This window comes from Megascapheus bottae, chromosome 7 (assembly GCF_031878675.1).
Source record: "Megascapheus bottae isolate mThoBot1 chromosome 7, mThoBot2.hap1, whole genome shotgun sequence".
Lineage (NCBI taxonomy): Eukaryota > Metazoa > Chordata > Mammalia > Rodentia > Geomyidae > Megascapheus > Megascapheus bottae.
In genome coordinates this window covers 56,480,238-56,497,666 of record NC_143515.1, presented here as the reverse complement: position 1 = coordinate 56,497,666, position 17,429 = coordinate 56,480,238, and the positions used below count along the sequence as shown (strand labels likewise).

General features: G+C 35.1%; 1 non-coding gene and 1 pseudogene across 1 annotated transcript; one reads left to right on the top strand and one right to left on the bottom strand.

Moving 5' to 3' along the window:
• Positions 1-17,429, bottom strand: part of LOC150060834 (polyadenylate-binding protein 1 pseudogene) — a 58,943-nt pseudogene that overhangs the window by 4,015 nt on the left and 37,499 nt on the right.
• Positions 12,570-12,676, top strand: LOC150060835 (U6 spliceosomal RNA). The gene has a single exon (XR_016536332.1). It is a non-coding gene; the product is annotated as a U6 spliceosomal RNA (small nuclear RNA).

Here is a 17,429-nt window from a genome sequence, read left to right as displayed (position 1 = left end):
AATCTGCCAAGATATAACTCTTTTAGCACATATGATGTATTTTAAGAATAGAAATGGTATCTAGATGTATCTGGAACAAAATGAGATGTATCCCTTATGATTAAAAGTCCAGATCCATCCTATCTAAGGAAGTGTCCCTAAGATACATTGTAATAGGGAGCATCCTGTCAATACTCCATGGTCCAGATGACAATGGATGCAATTAGATAAGCCCAAATAAATAGAAGGAACTAGCCTATAGCTTTAAAAAAAATGACATGGGAGGAAATAAAACATGAACTTGAATAACAGAATTGGGAAAGACAAATGATGAAGACAGATGATACTGAACTATTTACTATCATCATGTGATGTTCATTTAGGATCATTTAGGATGTTCATTTGCTTTTCTCTTCAGAGATAGAAAATTTACATGTGGGAAGAAGAATTTTTTTCTACTCAGAGAATGGAAACTCAAATGTGGGAAGCAGAATTTATGACACCCTAAAATTTTCCTCCTCAGTCGTCAAGTTCATGAATAAATTGAGAGGTTGCATCACAGATATGTTTGCACAGCCAAGAAGAGTTGTTAAATGTAATTAAGTTTGCAAATCAATTGATCTTCACATAGGAAAACTACCTGATTGTTTGGGTGGATCTAAGAATCATACGACTTCTCATTAAACCAGAAGTTTCTTTCTGGCTAATCCCAGCCATAGAAGGGAGCCAGACAATTTAAGTCCAGAAAATATTTGGCGTACTTTTTGCAGGCTGGAAAGTGGAGGGAGTTACATGAAAAAAAATTCAGGAAGCTTCTAGAATACATGAGACCTCTCTATTGACAGCCCACAAAGAAAAGGGAGCCTCAGTCCTATAACCCCCACCCCCAAACAATTATTTATTCCAACAACCAGGATAATCAGACAAGGGGACTTTTTTTCCTCCAGAGGCTCCAGATACAAGCTCAGACTGATCTATACTTTTATATCCATCATGTGATTCTCCAAGTGTGCATCCAGACAAGTTTATCTTATGATTTTTTAATCTACAAAAATGACATATCTTTTTTAAAATCTTTAAGTATCTGTACAAAGGAATTGCCATTAATTCATTAATGGCAATTCATTAATATAATGCCTTGTGACCATGTTTCAACATTTTCACCTATGCCTAATTCTTCCCAAACTAACCCCTTCCCTCATTCTTCTTAATATTGTAGAACATACATTGAGTTCTTGACTGCATTCTGTCCTGCCACTCCTTCTTTTGTCTATCTCTCTCCCATTGACTATGCCTCACCTTTTTCAAGTACTTATTTGACTGGAATTTTTATGACAAAGCTAAACAATTGTTAGATTAACTCATCAAGTTCCTCGTACATTGTTTGTTGTGCTGTAACAGAAATCTAACAGGACACAATTATATCATAGTTCTACAGAATTTTTCAGGCAATATAGTACTATATATACATCTCGGCCTTACAAGTGGAACAAGAGTTATATGTCAAGTTAGTAATTTTTTTCATATATTTTATTGTAATTTATAGAAGGGTTACAGTATACTCACCAGATAGAAGATGCATTACTTCACAAACATTGATACCCTTTCTCATGTCTTGGTCCCCAATTCCCTACCCTACCCCTACCCCTCATCTTGTTTTCACCCCTTCCCTACCCAATTTCAAATAACCAAATAAGCATATATACAATATATCAGATATCAAGTTAGTAATTTTTATATAGCATTTTGAGTATAGTGTGTGGGAAGAAGCTTTTTAAATTAAGGAATCATTAGTTCATATTTTATTATGATATTCTTAAAAATATGAAGGCTAGGCACAGTAGCTTATATGTGCAATCCCAGGACATGGGAAGATTGTTGTTTCTAGCCAGCACAGGCAAAAGTTAATGAGACACCATTGAAACGGGGGGTGGGGGAAGCCTGGCTATGTGGTTTGTACTTGTCATCCCAAATTGGTAGTAGGCGTACATAAGAACATTGCAATTCCAGACCAGACCAGGAAACAGTGAAATCTCACTTAAACAAAAAAGCTACACCTACGGCCTGGGCTTGTCATCCTAGAGAAGCAAGAGGTGTGAATAGGAAAATTACAGTCCAGGCCAGCCCATGCAGTAAATGTGAAACCCTATCTGAAAATTAACTAAAAACATGAGGAGCAAGAGTTATAATTTCAGTAACAGAATGTCTACCTAGAAGACCCCATTACTATCAAAGGAGACAAATAGTTAAAAAAAGAAACAACGAAAACTGGCTAGTTATTGATGATCGTAAGTAGAGAATTTCCCTAACATACTTAAAAAAGAAATCTGTTAAACCTAATTTTGTTATATTTAATTAGTCCAATGACAAATGATTTTTAAAATAAACTCAGCCATTATGAAATTATTTGTTAAGTTTATCAGTGAAACTCATCATAATATAGTCTAGCAGAAAAGCACATTTGGGAATAGGAATATATTAGGTCTGATGTAAATTATACAAGGAGGAAACTGGTGGTCTCTTGGAGTTGATATCTAACCTCTGATTTTTTTTCTTTATTGCTTGAGTACGTTTAGACTAAATTCTGACAATCCTGTAAAGTAAACTTTAATGTCCATATCAAAGAACTGGATAAAAAGCCAGGTATATTGTTGAAAATAAGAAAATGATGAGAAAATAGAAATATGTTACTGTATCAGATTTAGAATGTGTATTTATGGTATGGCAACTTTCCAAAATAAAACACAATGCAATAAAATCCATTTTAAGCATATCCATTAATTACATAAGAGAACTTGGTGAAAGCATGTACATTGCATTATTTCATAGACTAATTCAAAGCCCTTCACAGTTTTCAATTCTAGGAAAAAATCTTCATAAAGAAAATACAAAATGAAAGAACAGGAGGAAAATCAGAAAGAATGAAAATAACTGCAGGTGAAAGATATGGCCCTGTTTTGAGATTATTGTAAATCTCCCTAAACTGAAGCTCGTCAGTTCAGCCATGTTAGTGAGAAGAAAATCCCCGGGGATGAGTAAGGAAGGACACAGAATAATAGAGCACATAAAAAATAGGAGGATGACAGCATTCTTCAAGCAAGAGACATCTATGTGTGTACACATATACACATATACAGTAATATATAGTATCATTGTTATATATATTGTCATATGTTTATACATATATATGTGTGTGTGTCAGTCTAGATTATTATCTCCGGGAAAGAATTTTGCCAGATGTCAATGGGCAATAAAAACCTTATCTATTATAACTCTATCTCTTCTAGACCAATCTTCTGTAAAATTTTGACACCAACAGATTCTTAACAACTTATGTAGATCTGTCAACTTGATGCCCACATCAAGACAAAAATAGTCAATATAAAAATGAAGTGCTTTCTGGGAGAAATTTATCAGAAGAATAAATTTCAATTACCTGCTGTCAGTAGGGTCTGCCTACTTCAGAATATACTCTGGCATCTGTCAGGAACTCTAATACAAATCTGTACTTTTCCAACAGGAAAAAGAATATCTGTGGCCTGCTAATACTGCCTCAAGGACAGAAGCCCAAAGAAGGTAGGTTATACCAGCCCAGGTAATGTTGTTATCCAATAAGACCCCAAAGAAAGGAAATAATTGACACAAAAAGCCACTCCTTCATATTAGGTGAAGAGCAAAGCACAGGATTTCTGGTAGACAGAATTTGCTGAATTTTGTCTTATCTCATAAATGTGTCATACATTAGGATATGAGAGGCACCCTGATCTCCAACTCTATGATGCACTATGGACATAGGAATTAGCTACAGGTCAGTTAACACAACTTGGAGGAAGCCGACATATATTGTTATCATTTTTGCACCACAACGTAAAAATTTGTGGCTAATCTAGAACTTCTTAACAACATTAGAAAACTAGTTGTTGTTTCACTTCCACATGATCAAGTACCTAAAGTTAATTACAGGATGAAATTGGAAAGATTGTGTGTGTAGAAAAAAGACATTTTTCCTGTACACACAAGGGACATTTGAAACATATAGCAGTCAATCAAAACAGGAAAGGATGCATTTAATTATGATGAAAAGATAAAAATATAAGGTGGGTGCAGTGGCTCATGCTTATAATACTAGCTACTCAGGAGGCTGAGATCTGAGGATCATGATTTAAAGCCAGCCTGGACACTAAAGTCTGTGAGATGTTTATCTCCAATGAACCACCAGAAAACCAGAAGTGGTACTGAGACTCAAGGGGTAGGACAGTAGCCTTGAGCTAAAGAGCTTAGAGACAATGCCCAGGTCCAGAGTTCAAGTCCTATAACATTATGATCTTAAAAATACATATTAAATTCTAGCTATATCATTATTTTCATAAATATATGCTTATTTATCTTGTCTGGGCCTTGAGCTAGTTGGAAAATATACTAAATATCCTTTTATCCCTACATGCCCTGACAAAAATCATAGCTCTCTCTTTAAAGAATAGTTTAGAGATGATACATGAATTGTTATTATAGATCTTCTGGGAAAAAACAAAAAAATTTAGATTATACCGAATATAAACTTACATATCATAAATTTAGCTATACTCAGTATAAATCTAAATATCATAAATTGACTCATCTCTGAGATAGGCCAGAACTATGACATCTCCTTTTATACCATGTCTCCCAAACTTCTAGCAATTTTTTTGGCCATGTTGGACTAACTCCCACATTGTCTTCTTAATATTCTCAATCTCTAATAGATTTTATTACATAAAAGAAATTGACTTGATATCAATGAAGTCACACACATTCAAAAGCACATAGTCAACAAAAGATCTTCTAGATTCTGAAGTACACTCTCTTTAATAGGTAACAAAGTTTGACACAGGAGCTAAGAGATATACAGTAGAACAAAAACTCTGGGTGGCCATATGCAGAAAACTAAAAGTCAATCCCAGTTTGTTGCCATGCATGAACATTAACTCAAAATGGATCAAAGACCTCAATATCAGACCTGAAACTCTGAAACTACTACACAATAGAGTAGGAGAGACACTGGAACTCATAGGCACAGGGAAAAACTTCCTGAACAGAGGGCCGGGGTCACAAAAGATTGGAGAGAGACTCAATAAATGGGACGACCTAAAAATAAAAAGTTTCTGCACAAAGGCATAGGTACTAAAGTAGAAAGACAACCAATTAACTGGGAAAAGACATTTACCAATAATACACCAGACAAAGATTTAATATCCAATATCTGCACGAAACTTAAACTAATCCTACCCAAACCCAACAAACCATCACTAAACGGGCAAGAGAACTAAAGAGAGTTATCAGAGGGAGAGGTAAAAATGGCACAGAAACATATGAGAAAATGCTCATCATCTATGGTCATAAAAGAAATGCAAACGAAAACAACCCTAAGATACCACCTTACCCCATCAGAATGGCCAATATTCTGAACTCAGACAAATGCTGATGGCCATGTGAAGAAAGAACCCTACTGCACTGCCGGTGGGAATATAAACTAGTACAACCACTCTGGAAAGCAGTTTGGAGGATCCTCAGAAACACTATTTCAAGCTAATTTTAGTTTCTTCAAAAATAAATAATTCTATATACATAAGACTGAAATTTTTCCTCTTAAAGAATGCTACAGCAAAACTTTACTATAAAGTTTTCATCATAATTTAAGATTTCACATCAAGAATCAATAGGGCATAATAGGCTATTCAAAAATTGGTTAATTCCAACATACTGCATTTTTTTTGCCATTGTTAACTCCAGTCCTGAGCACTGTCCTTGAACTTTTTTTTTTGCTCAAAACTAGCATTCTACAGCTATGAGCTGGCTTTGGACAGTGATCCTCCGATTTCAGCCTCCTGAGTAGCTAGATGACTGACATGAGCCAAGTGCCTGGCTTACACAACTCTTCAAGGAAAGTTACTAAAAGTGAAAAGACGATACAGAATGCAGAGTTAAATACAGAAAGCTGTTTTGTACCATAAGTTCCACAAAGGTTATGTGAGAACGACTCTGTTGACATAAAATTTAATCCAAACTCTTGTCTGTCATTATGCAACTTTACCCTCTTAGAGCCTTCAGGTTCATCATTTATAAGGTATCATTACCAAGACCAAATTTTTTCCAACAAACACAATTTCAACAGGGATTTCCTGAATGAAACTGGATGTCAGCTTACAGACTAACTACCCACACAAAGTTTTCCAGGTTCTTGGAACAGAATTTTAGTTTCCCTTTTCCCATTAAAGTAAAAAGTTAAAAATACTTTCTAAAATAAGAATTTTAATTATTTTCACTTAAAATTCCTTCAGGTTAGGAAAATAGCATGTACCAAAATGCATTACATTTGAATGAGCAGAAGATTAAAACAAAGAACTTCCAAAGACTATTAGCCAGTCCAAAGCTTTTAGAAATTCCATCTTCATGAGTAAGATAACACTTAGATGACTTAGGTATTGTCCTTGCTTATGTAGGTTCTTTCTTTAACTTTCCTTTTGTTTTCTTTTTTATATGTTTTCATATTATATCCTAATGGAGTGACTTGGAATACAAAGCTATCATTAGATCTGTGTGACTTGCTAGACTACTGCATGCAAACAGTATGCTCAGTGCTCATCTAGTCTTCAATATGAATATCTTGGGCTGGGAGTTTGACCTAGTGCTTGCCTGGCATGCACAAAGCCCAGGTCTGATTCCGCAATACCACATACATAGAAAAAAGCTGGAAGTGGTGCTATGGCTCAGTGGGTAGAGCTCTAGCCCTGAGAAAAGTCCAAGGACAGTGCTCAGGCCCTGAGTTCAAGCCCCACAACCAGCAAAAAAAAAAAAAGATGAATAGCTTATCATTTGTAGATAAGTTGACCTGAATGAGGCTGAGCTAGAGAGAGAGTCTGCTCCATGATTCTCTCAGGCAAGTTACAATGTGTTCCATTCTCATGTCAATGCCAGATGTGTGAAAAAGTGACACAAATAAGGGCTAGGCGAGTTGCCTAGTGGTAAAGTCCTTGCCTAGCATTCATGAAGCCCTGGGTTCAATTCCTCAGTATTCCATACACAGAAAAAGGCAGAAGTGGTGCAGTGGATTAAGTGGTAGAGCTCAAACCTTGAGAAAGCTCAAGGACAGTGCTAAGGCCCTGAGTTCAAGTCCCAGGATTGGCAAAAAGAATGACACAAATAATTAAGTTCTATGAACATCTGTTTGAGGAACTGATACTTTTGCTTCCACATTAGGCAAAGCAAGTCCTATTAGGCAAAGCAAGTCACATGCCCCATCTCAAGGAATGTCAAGAAAAAGCTCAACACCTTTCAGAAGAATAAATTACAAAGCCAAACTGACATAAGGGAAAAGAAGGCATTAATGCCACCTTCTACAATATTCAAATTGTGGTCTATGTGCATTGAAACTTCCACTGTCACTGCATTATTCCACTCAAAGTTTTCATCTTTAGGATTCTACCCTGGGGTTGTATGTATAAGAGAGAATTGTTTAGTTAAAAGTAATGTTGTACAACTCCCAAATGGAGGGAAAACACCCACAGCTTTTCATTGTTACATAATGATTCACTAGTTAATAAAATGAAATGGCTCAATTTGAAAGTAACAGAAGTTCCACCTAGCAAGAAACGCACATATAAGTGAGGTCACTTTCTCTTGCTGAGTATATAAACTCAAAAGCCTCTGAAATTCTGGGTTAAAATCCTGTTCTTCTAGGAAGTTCTCTCATTATTTGCAATCAAATATGTGCAGATTAGACATTCTTGGCTCTTTCCAGTCATCCCACCTGAAGGCCTTTTTGGTCATGTAAGAATACTTTTACTGCATAGCCATTTTGCCTTATCAATTTTTTTCTTTTGAGTACTTTATTTGGATAGAATTGACCTACAAGAATTTTGAGATATGTAGTGGAAACATATTTTCAAATATGTTTTTACTATATAATTATTAATACCATAAACTTAAGCATCACCTCCTAAAGTTTCCTCTGCTTTGTTTCCTGTCTTTTTCCCTTGTTGATGGAAAAGCACACAACAGAAGGTTTACAGTCTTAAGAAATGTTTCCTTTTGTGTGTTAACTTCACCAATAGAATAACCATGCATTTTGGATATGGTGTTTCTTTCTCTGTTATTTACTTATCTACCACCCTTATACCAGTTCATCATCTTAATTTCATAGCATAAAAATAGGCAAGAGCTAAAAGTCAAGATTTTTACCTTTTCTTTCAGAATGGCTACAATTTATAGCAGTTACATTTTTCTTTTATCACTTAACATTCTAGATCCTGCCCTTAGATGCCATCAGTCGAGGATTCAAAAGGAATTTCCTTCTTCCTGTTGGATTGCTATTCTTGTCAGCTTATTACCAATAAAAGCACTTCACTTTAGTGGCAGCAATTGGCACCAGTCTTCAATTTCTTTCAACATTCTAGATATCACTCTACATTCAAAGGCATACTTCGAACTCTTAGAAGTCAAGTGAGAATACATGCCTAAGTTCCACTGAATTATTTACCTTTTATTCAACTATTCAAGAAGATATACAATTTTTTGGACAATTATGATTGGAAATGAATCCTATGTAATCATTTATTATATATTTATATTTATTATAGTATGATATTAAACATACAATATGTGAGGAAAGTTCTGTGCTAGATATACTCATCATAAATTTCTCAGCTTTATTTGGTCATTACATATTTCCCTACATATTTTCCTCCCCCTTCTCCTTACACTACTCTAGTTAGTTAGTTAGATAGTTAGTTGGTTGTTTAATTTGGAGCTAGTCCTTAAACCTAGAACCTGGCCTTTTTTGTTAAAGGCTGGTAATCTGCCACTGGAACCATACCAATCCTCACGTCTAAGCTACCAGAGTAGATAAGATTATAGGCAACAGGCTCTCGACCTGTTTATTGTTCTCAGATCCACAGCCACCTGTTTCTTTGTTTGAAACAACATCTGGGAGGATAATTATAACATCATCATTATCACAAGGGCTTATGTTAATATTTAAGAACCATTTTTTCATTAGTGACTAATTAAAATTATTGATAATTGGGTCACAGGTATCAATACTGTGACACAACCAGAGTATTCTTATTTTGTGACTCATAGTTTGATTTCTTTAATAGTATCGTTAGATGAGTCACAACTTCTAATTTTGATTTACCCTTGGAGGGCACAGAACTGGGAAATAAATGATTAACTGTGCACAAGCTTTGCCTTGTGACATATGAGGTATAACAACAGTTGTCTCGGTTACTTTGCAAAACTTGAAAACAAGTTTGCTGAAAACAAACAAAGCCCTCTGACTTCACTTGATGCCACAGGATAATACTGATGGGCCATCTGCTTTCATAGAGTGTCTCCCTCACACTGTACTAATTATGCACCAGATTCTACTTAGCTATACATGTACACAGGCTACTCATGTTTTTAAATATTTTGTGTAGGACTATACAACAGGTTAACTTGATATATCGCCTCTTGGGCTAATTTGTGTTTGTGTGCTTTCCTCGTCTTAGTTCAGTTGCTTTAACACCTAGAGTCCCACAGACTTATTAGAAGGCCCAAATCTAACCAGAAGGCTAGAACATTTATGCAAGAGAATGATGCCAACTCTAAGAATAACCAATTAATACCTGGATTGGGTGAAGCACTTAGCCTATAAAATTTAAGGTGCAGGTGCTTACACACACACAAGGAAAGCATCTTTCAATGACCATGTTTGGTTCAAACCATCTTTTAGACAACAAGAGCTACCAAAAACTTTTACCAACACCCAGTAACAGCTGCTGCTCCATTTGTTAAACCAGCAGCCTGATCACTCTCTGTGCTTGCTCGCTGCTGTTCACAAGTTAATGTCCCAGTAAAAGTGCTTTGCCTGTGTAGTTCATAACACGCAGATCAGTGCATTTCCCCTTTTCCTTGTCATAAGATCCTGCCCCATCCCAAATCAAAATGATAGTAGTATACTGGAGGAATAACAATCAATGAGAATCTTTATGGTCTCAAATTGTGCTTCTCATATTTGTGAATATGTGTGTGATATCAGATGCAAAATATACAAGCATCAATTACAGAGAATAAGGAGAGATCCAATGCATATTGTTTTCCCACCTGGGTTTCAGTTTCATATATAAAGAAAACCTGTGTGTGGAAATGTAAAGCCCCTGTATGTCACTAAGTCTTCAAATCAGTATGCCATACCAATCTTTATGTAAGTAATCAAGAAATAAGTGGATAATAGGCTTAACAAAAATAACAGGAGATGCATAATGTCATGTACTTTTATCAATAATCAATGAAATCCAAGAAATTAGGAGGTACTTTTTATTTATCTATTGTTTGTTCTTCAGAAACTTGCCTAGTATGACCTTTTATGCAGAAGAAAAGGTGAAATTGCAAAATAGACCAAGAAATCTGATCAAAAGATTTCTTTAAGGCAGCACAGAATAGCATCAAATTTCATAACACTTTTGACTTTCCTTCTTCCTAATCTGCCTTGATAATTGAAATAAGTCTGTAGGAAATTAACACTTTAATGATAATCTCTTTATTTTCTTGGAAATTACAGAAATAATTCAGTCTTTCTGATCTGATATTGTGGGAAGGAGATTGATAACAATATACTGCTAACATGTGACAACAAACCTCATGATTATGCAATCCTCATAGACAGGACAGTGGTGATATAAACAGGTGCCCCTCACCATCTGAGGATTCAAGTTTCCGTTCTGAATAATTATCTAAAGAATTAAACAGTGCTGGGAATGGATTTATAATGTCTAAACATCTAGAGCTGCTATTATGTTAACAGAAAGCTGCCTCGTTATTAAGTTTTCAGATTAGCATGCCTAAGAAGGGATTATGTAGCAATGGCAAGAACAACTGGAAGAAACACTTTCCAGTGACTAAGCAGATTTGAAGCAATATAGGCTCAGTCAAATTGTGTAATTTAAGAATTTTATTCATCAAAATGCAAAATTAAAAACTACTAAAATTGGCCGGGAGTTTGGCCTAGTGATTAAAGTGCTTGCCTTGCATGTATGAGGACCCAGGTTCGATTCCTCAGTACCACATACATAGAACAAAAGCCAGAAGTGGTGTTGTGGCTCAAGTGGTAGAGCTCTAGCCTTGAGAAAGTCCAAGGACACTGCTCAGGCCCTGAGCTCAAGCCCAGGACTGGCAAAAAAAAAACAAAACAAAACAAAAAAAACAACCTACTAAAATCAGAGTAAAGGGAGTTAATGACCAAATTCTACGTACACATGTAAGTTGGGTTTTTACTACAAGTAACATAGATGTAAAGTTAATGTCCCCCAAAACATGTCCACACTGAGTCGTATGATCTCTGTGTTTCTAAATTATGCTTGGGAAAATGTATAAGGTTAGTAATGAAGAACTCCAGACTACGCTCAATGCAAACAAATCCTTTCTCGTATTCAAAAATGAAACATAAACTTTTATCAAACAAAATTTATAATGCCAAAATAGTGTTCTAAAAGAGAAAATCTAGTCATAAGAAATTTGATGCCTCAAACACACAGACATTCTAAAATCACTGAATTAGATCATATAGAACTGGAATACACATTTTCTTTCTAAAGCATATTTATGTTTAGCTATGAAATAAATAATTTGAAAAATACAATCTAATTTCTACCTGAAACTATATTTCATATACTAACAGCAGATATAGAAAAGCAATGGTGATAAGTAGCATCTTTGAGGGAATGAATTATTAGAATTACTCTATGCAAAATGAGACTCGACGTTTGTCTGAATGGACCATTTTTTAAGTCATCGATGGTTTTGCAGCACATTGCCATATTCAGAGAAGTTGGCATAGTTTAGAGTAGTTTGGATTGTTTTACATGAGTATTATTTTGTTCTTACTGAAGACCTGAGGCCATAGAGGCCATTGAATTGCATTCAATGATTAAAGTTTGCATTTTCTCCTATTTACTGTACTAATAATGTCAGCAGGAGGTACGGTTTTCAGTTGAAGAAGTAGCCAGTGTCTATGTGGAAGCACTGACAGAATTAATAGACAACAGAAACATCTATGAAAAGACCAATGTTTTATTACTTCTGATTGCCCTAGATAACTTAATTGTTCTTTCTGTTTATGTAAGATGTGCTGTAGGCTAAACATTCGGCACATCACATCTCTTTTCTGCATTTTTGGCTGACTCTTATGACTTTCCGGATGTACTTAGGAATGAATGGCCAGGGCTAAAGTACAGGCTATAAGACAGAAGAGAGCAGAGCAAATTAACTCATGCAGAGAGTGAACCAAAAGCCTCCATGTGATGCTTCCTGAGCTCTTCCCTGGTGCCTCATTTGGTACTCTTCAAAAACCAGTGCCCTAGAAAGATGTAGCTCTTCCCATTGGAGCCTAAAGAATCAGTTAACCTGGACAATTCATCTCCCATCATCTATAAAAGTAAAATACATGTCATTAATTTCCCTTGAGGGAAATTAGAAGTGAATTGGAAATCAAGAAAACAGTGCATTCTCTGTGGGAAAGATTATGGGGAAGAATAACTTCTTCCTTAATGTTTTCTTCAAGAAAAGCATCTATCGTGCTCGCTTAGGCAGCACATATACTAGAATTGTAAGGATACAGAGAAGATTAGCATGGCCCCTGCGCAAGGATGATATGCAAATTCATGAAGCGTTCCATATTTTTTAATGAATGATTGTAGTCCTTAATGTACTATGCTATCTCTCATCTCTTTTGCTGTCCCTTGGTTATCTCATATTGTTACAGTATTTCACCTTGTTATCTGATATATTGTATATATACTTATTTGATCATTTGAAATAGGGTAGGGAAGGGGGGAAAACAAGATGAGGGGTGGGGGTGGGGGGAGGGAAATGGGGACCAAGACATAAGAAAGGGTATCAATGTATGTGAAGCAATGCACCTTCTATCTGGTGAATATAGTGTAACCCTTCTATTAATTACAATAAAAAATATATGGGAAAAAGGAAAGCATCTATCTGGTAAAAAAATTTTATTGGCTCAGAATTGTGTTTGACAGATTGCATCTATACTATGCATATAGTCAGAATCAGCATAGTAGAAATCTCTCTTCATCATTTTTCAGGAAAGGATGAAGCCAATACAATTGACTCAGGTCTTTATTTTATTAGACTAAATTCACTGTTTGAAGGAGTTGACACCACTGGCATTCTCCCCTGATATACCATACTTTAGTTACTAAGTTTGTTTGTATGTACATGTGATCTTATATACCTTTACATATGTATTTACAAATTGGACAAAATGAATCTGAGGGAGTTGACCTGAAGTGTCAGGAAAGGGTGAAATCAGAGGGAGAGGCACAGGAGAATGAAGAGAACAGTCAAGATTTTCAATGTATTTAGATAAAAATGGAAGCAGGTAAATTGAAGGGATAGGTGGAGTTAGGAGTGATGGTGGGAAATGATCGTAAGGATGACATTGATAAAGATGTGTTGTAAACATAAAGTGATAGGTTGAATTGAAACCCTTTTATACAACTACTTAAAGATAATAAAGAACAGAAAATAAAAGAATTGGGATATGTGACCTTTTTCTGTTAGGAATGTAATCCACTTGTAGACGTGTAGGAAAGCCATCAATTGGCAAATTAACTAGAGCCATTAAATTAACTAGAATGCTGTCTTTCTTGTCTATTATCTTCAAACTGTACAGTATTTATACTTAGCAAGGAACTCCCAAATATGCCCTTGATCTCCTAGCTTATCTGTGATGCACAGAAAAGTATAGAATGCTAGAACATTCTTGTCTGGGGAATATTTGTGGTAGTATGAGCTTTTTGTCCTTTCTTGTGTCCTCTTATTTCAATCTGAATATTTGTGATCAACGATAAGAAGGAAAAAATGTTCACTTAATGTCTTTATAATTGTCTTTTTATGCACAATTCCATTATCAATGAAAAATGACATTCATTGGCCAGCAGGTATTTGTTTCCATCCCAGTATATGCAATGAGAAATTGATGAAATAAATATTGCTATAACTGGAGAAATAAGAGCAAATGTTAGCAAATGGCCTTCCACCATTGATCGTAAACCAACTTCTCATTCAAATTTCCTTTATAAACTTCACTAGTTAGAAAATGGCCAGCCAATAACCAAGTCTCTGTGGAAAATGTCATTCTCATCTTTTCTGTTGTCTCTTAGGTACATTCTGGTCTTGTGACAGGTTATTTCCTTTTTTAATTATTTTTTTATTAGAGCATTATGCTATAATGTGTTTGGGGATGTTTACATGGTAGAAGATGCTCATTTGCAACATAATTGAACTCATATTTTTTCTCTGTTCCCCTATGTAAAGTTAGGCTTTGAAATTTTTAGCGCTATAACACTTCCATGGATGGCTTTATAAATTAAATATATATAATTGGGAAGATTTCAAAATTTGGTGATAACTTTATAAACATTCTCCAGATGACAACTCTTATAGTAAGTGCTACAGTTGTCTCTTAGACATTTATATTGGGCATTTACTAGGTAAATGTCTTCCATTCCACAGTGAAGGAAACACAGTAAAATAGCAAAAGATTTAATGAACAGTCTTGGACTTGGAAATCTAAGAATAAATTCTACCTTGCAGTTCGCATTAAATTCCTAATATGGTCAAACTGGAATTACCTCATAGACCACCATCTTTGGGTGAAATAGCTAAGAGATATTACCCAGGACCTGAATTCAAACCCTACTTATGCACCTCTCTCTCTCTCTCTCTCTCTCTCTCTCTCTCTCTCTCTCTCTCTCTCTCTCTCTCTCTCTCTCATACTTACACACACACACACACACACACACACACACACACACACAACTAATACCTGTGTGATTCTCATAAGTTTCATATGTGATTACTTACTGGACATCCTTAGGTTGTGTTTGGTAATGTTTGGTGTCAACAAAATTAGATACAAAAATCTTTGGACAGCTTTACTTAATGTCTATGTCAAACAATGCATTTTTAATGAGACTTTGAAACTTTTCTATCAATGCTTTGAATTTTTTATGCATATGTGGATTAGCTTCAAGTTCTAGCCGTGTAAACTGTATGTGGGGCAAAGCAAGTTGAATACTTGTCCTTGAGTATCTTGTGGTGATCAGGTAAAGGGCCAAGGCCAGCATGTGGATCAATGCACGGATTCCTTTATAAAGTATACCTTGCTGTGAGAAAAATTGTGAGCTGCACAGAGAAGGAAAATTGGTGATGCAGTTAATTTCCTTCCAGCGGAAACTCCTTATCTCAGTGTGAACTAGAAGACAAATAGTTTGGTCCAGAAATACCATTTTAGACTATTGGTTGGAAGCATTGAAACATCTGCATTTTTTATTTATTGTAAGATCAGTTTTTCTAGTACCGCTAAAGCAATCAAGCTTTGGGGAAAGAGTGTTTTTGGAGTGAAATCTATTAATTAACCAACAAAATATTGATCTCTGATACATCTGAGTATAAATTTCCATTCTTCCCCTAATGTTGCTAATAAGCAAAAAGGGTTTTAAAGGTAGATTAGCTGCTTTATTGGTGCAACTTGGAGCTGAAATGTGAAGTGACTGGTATGTCTTTTATGTCACTTTTTATATGCCTCTATTCTCTATTTAAAGGTGATGCTCTCTCTCTCTCTCTCTCTCTCTCTCTCTCTATATATATATATATATATATATATATATATATATATATATATATATGAGTGTCACTTGCTCTTTCACTTCTACAAAAATTCCTCACACTCTGGATCCTGTTATCTGCCCAAACTTCTCCACAAAAATCTATTCTGTTCTCTGTATTTCAACTCCCAAAAGAGTAAGACACTAGGAACTCCCAAATCTGTATGAAAAACATATTTATATTCAATCCAAATTATTGCAAAATCTTAAGAAATCTTAGAGACATCAGTTGTTTATTAGGATCAATGTTGACAATGTATACAACCGTTTTATTTGTAATAAAATCATACCTATAGTCTCCATCCCAAATACTTTAAAATGGCATATGACATAAGAAAAAATGTAACCATAAGGCCATAGAGATAGAACAAGTAAGATATAATTACTGGTTGGTTGCTTATGAATGAGTCCTTCAAAAAGTTAATTTATGCAAAATGAGTGACTGAATGGTAAAGAAGTACTTAAAAGTTCATAGTTGACAGCATTTGTCAAAATATAATTCAGTGTTACATTTAAATGCAATGGTATTTTATAAGTATAAACTTGTCAAAATTTTAAAATATCAAAGTAATACTTACTGTTACCATAATGATTTCTCAAAGCAAAAAGTATGATTTTTAAATTATATTTAAAATTATATTTTTAAACTAAAATAAAGATTATACAAAATCTTTCTCTGTTAAGAAACTTAGGGTAATATTTTTTATTTATGGTCTCATTTAAGAGAAAGAGAAATGAAGTGGTAAGAAAAAAATCTAAAAGTAACATTTTGTAGGTGGGGAGTTTGACCTAGTGGTAGAGTGCTTGCCTACCATTCACGAAGACCCAGGTTTTATTCTTTAGTTCAAAATACATAGAAAAAGCCAGAAATGGTACTGTGGCTCAAGTGGTAAAGCTCTAGCCTTGAGTACCTTTAAGGACAGTGCTTAGGCCCTCAGTTCAAGCCCCAGGACTGGCAGAAAAAAAATATTCTAAAACACTGATAATCCAATATAAAATTAGAGAAAGTATAGTACATGCACAATTCTCACATAAAATTAGGCACACTAACCAGGCACTGGTGGTTCATACCTATAATCTCAGCTAGTCAGGAAACTGAGATCTAAGGATCACCGTTTAAAGACAGCCCAGACAGGAAAATCCATAAGACTCGTATTGCTAATCAAACACCAAAAAAGCCAGAAGTGAAGCTATCACTCAAGTATTACAGTCCTAACTTTAAGAGGAAAAAGAAAAAAAAGCTCAGATATAATGCCCAGACTCTGAGTTTAAGACCCAGGACAAGCACACACACACACACACACACACACACACACACACACACACACACACACAAATTGGGTACACTAAGAAAAGAATGGAGGGGAGATGGTGGATGGTATTTCTGCAAGCACTGATTGTGTATTTCTCCTATTCATGGCAGGCAAAATTATAGCTCACAGAAATCTGATTGTATTCTGTTTAAGCACTATAATTTATAATATAATTGGCCAATAAATAACAACATGAATTAATTGTACTTAAATACTCATGTAGTTCCTATTTTGAACTTTAGCATATATCTCATGGGCATTATGCCTCATATGAGGGGAATAAACTAAACACAGCACCCTCATAGGCATTTTTAACTTTTAAAGAGGATATCATCCTGGTAATATCTAACTAAGCCTCATATGAGAAAATATGGATGTGTTCCAGCTGCTGAGTATATTTTTATTCAGTAAGGAATTTTCCTTTTATGGCGCA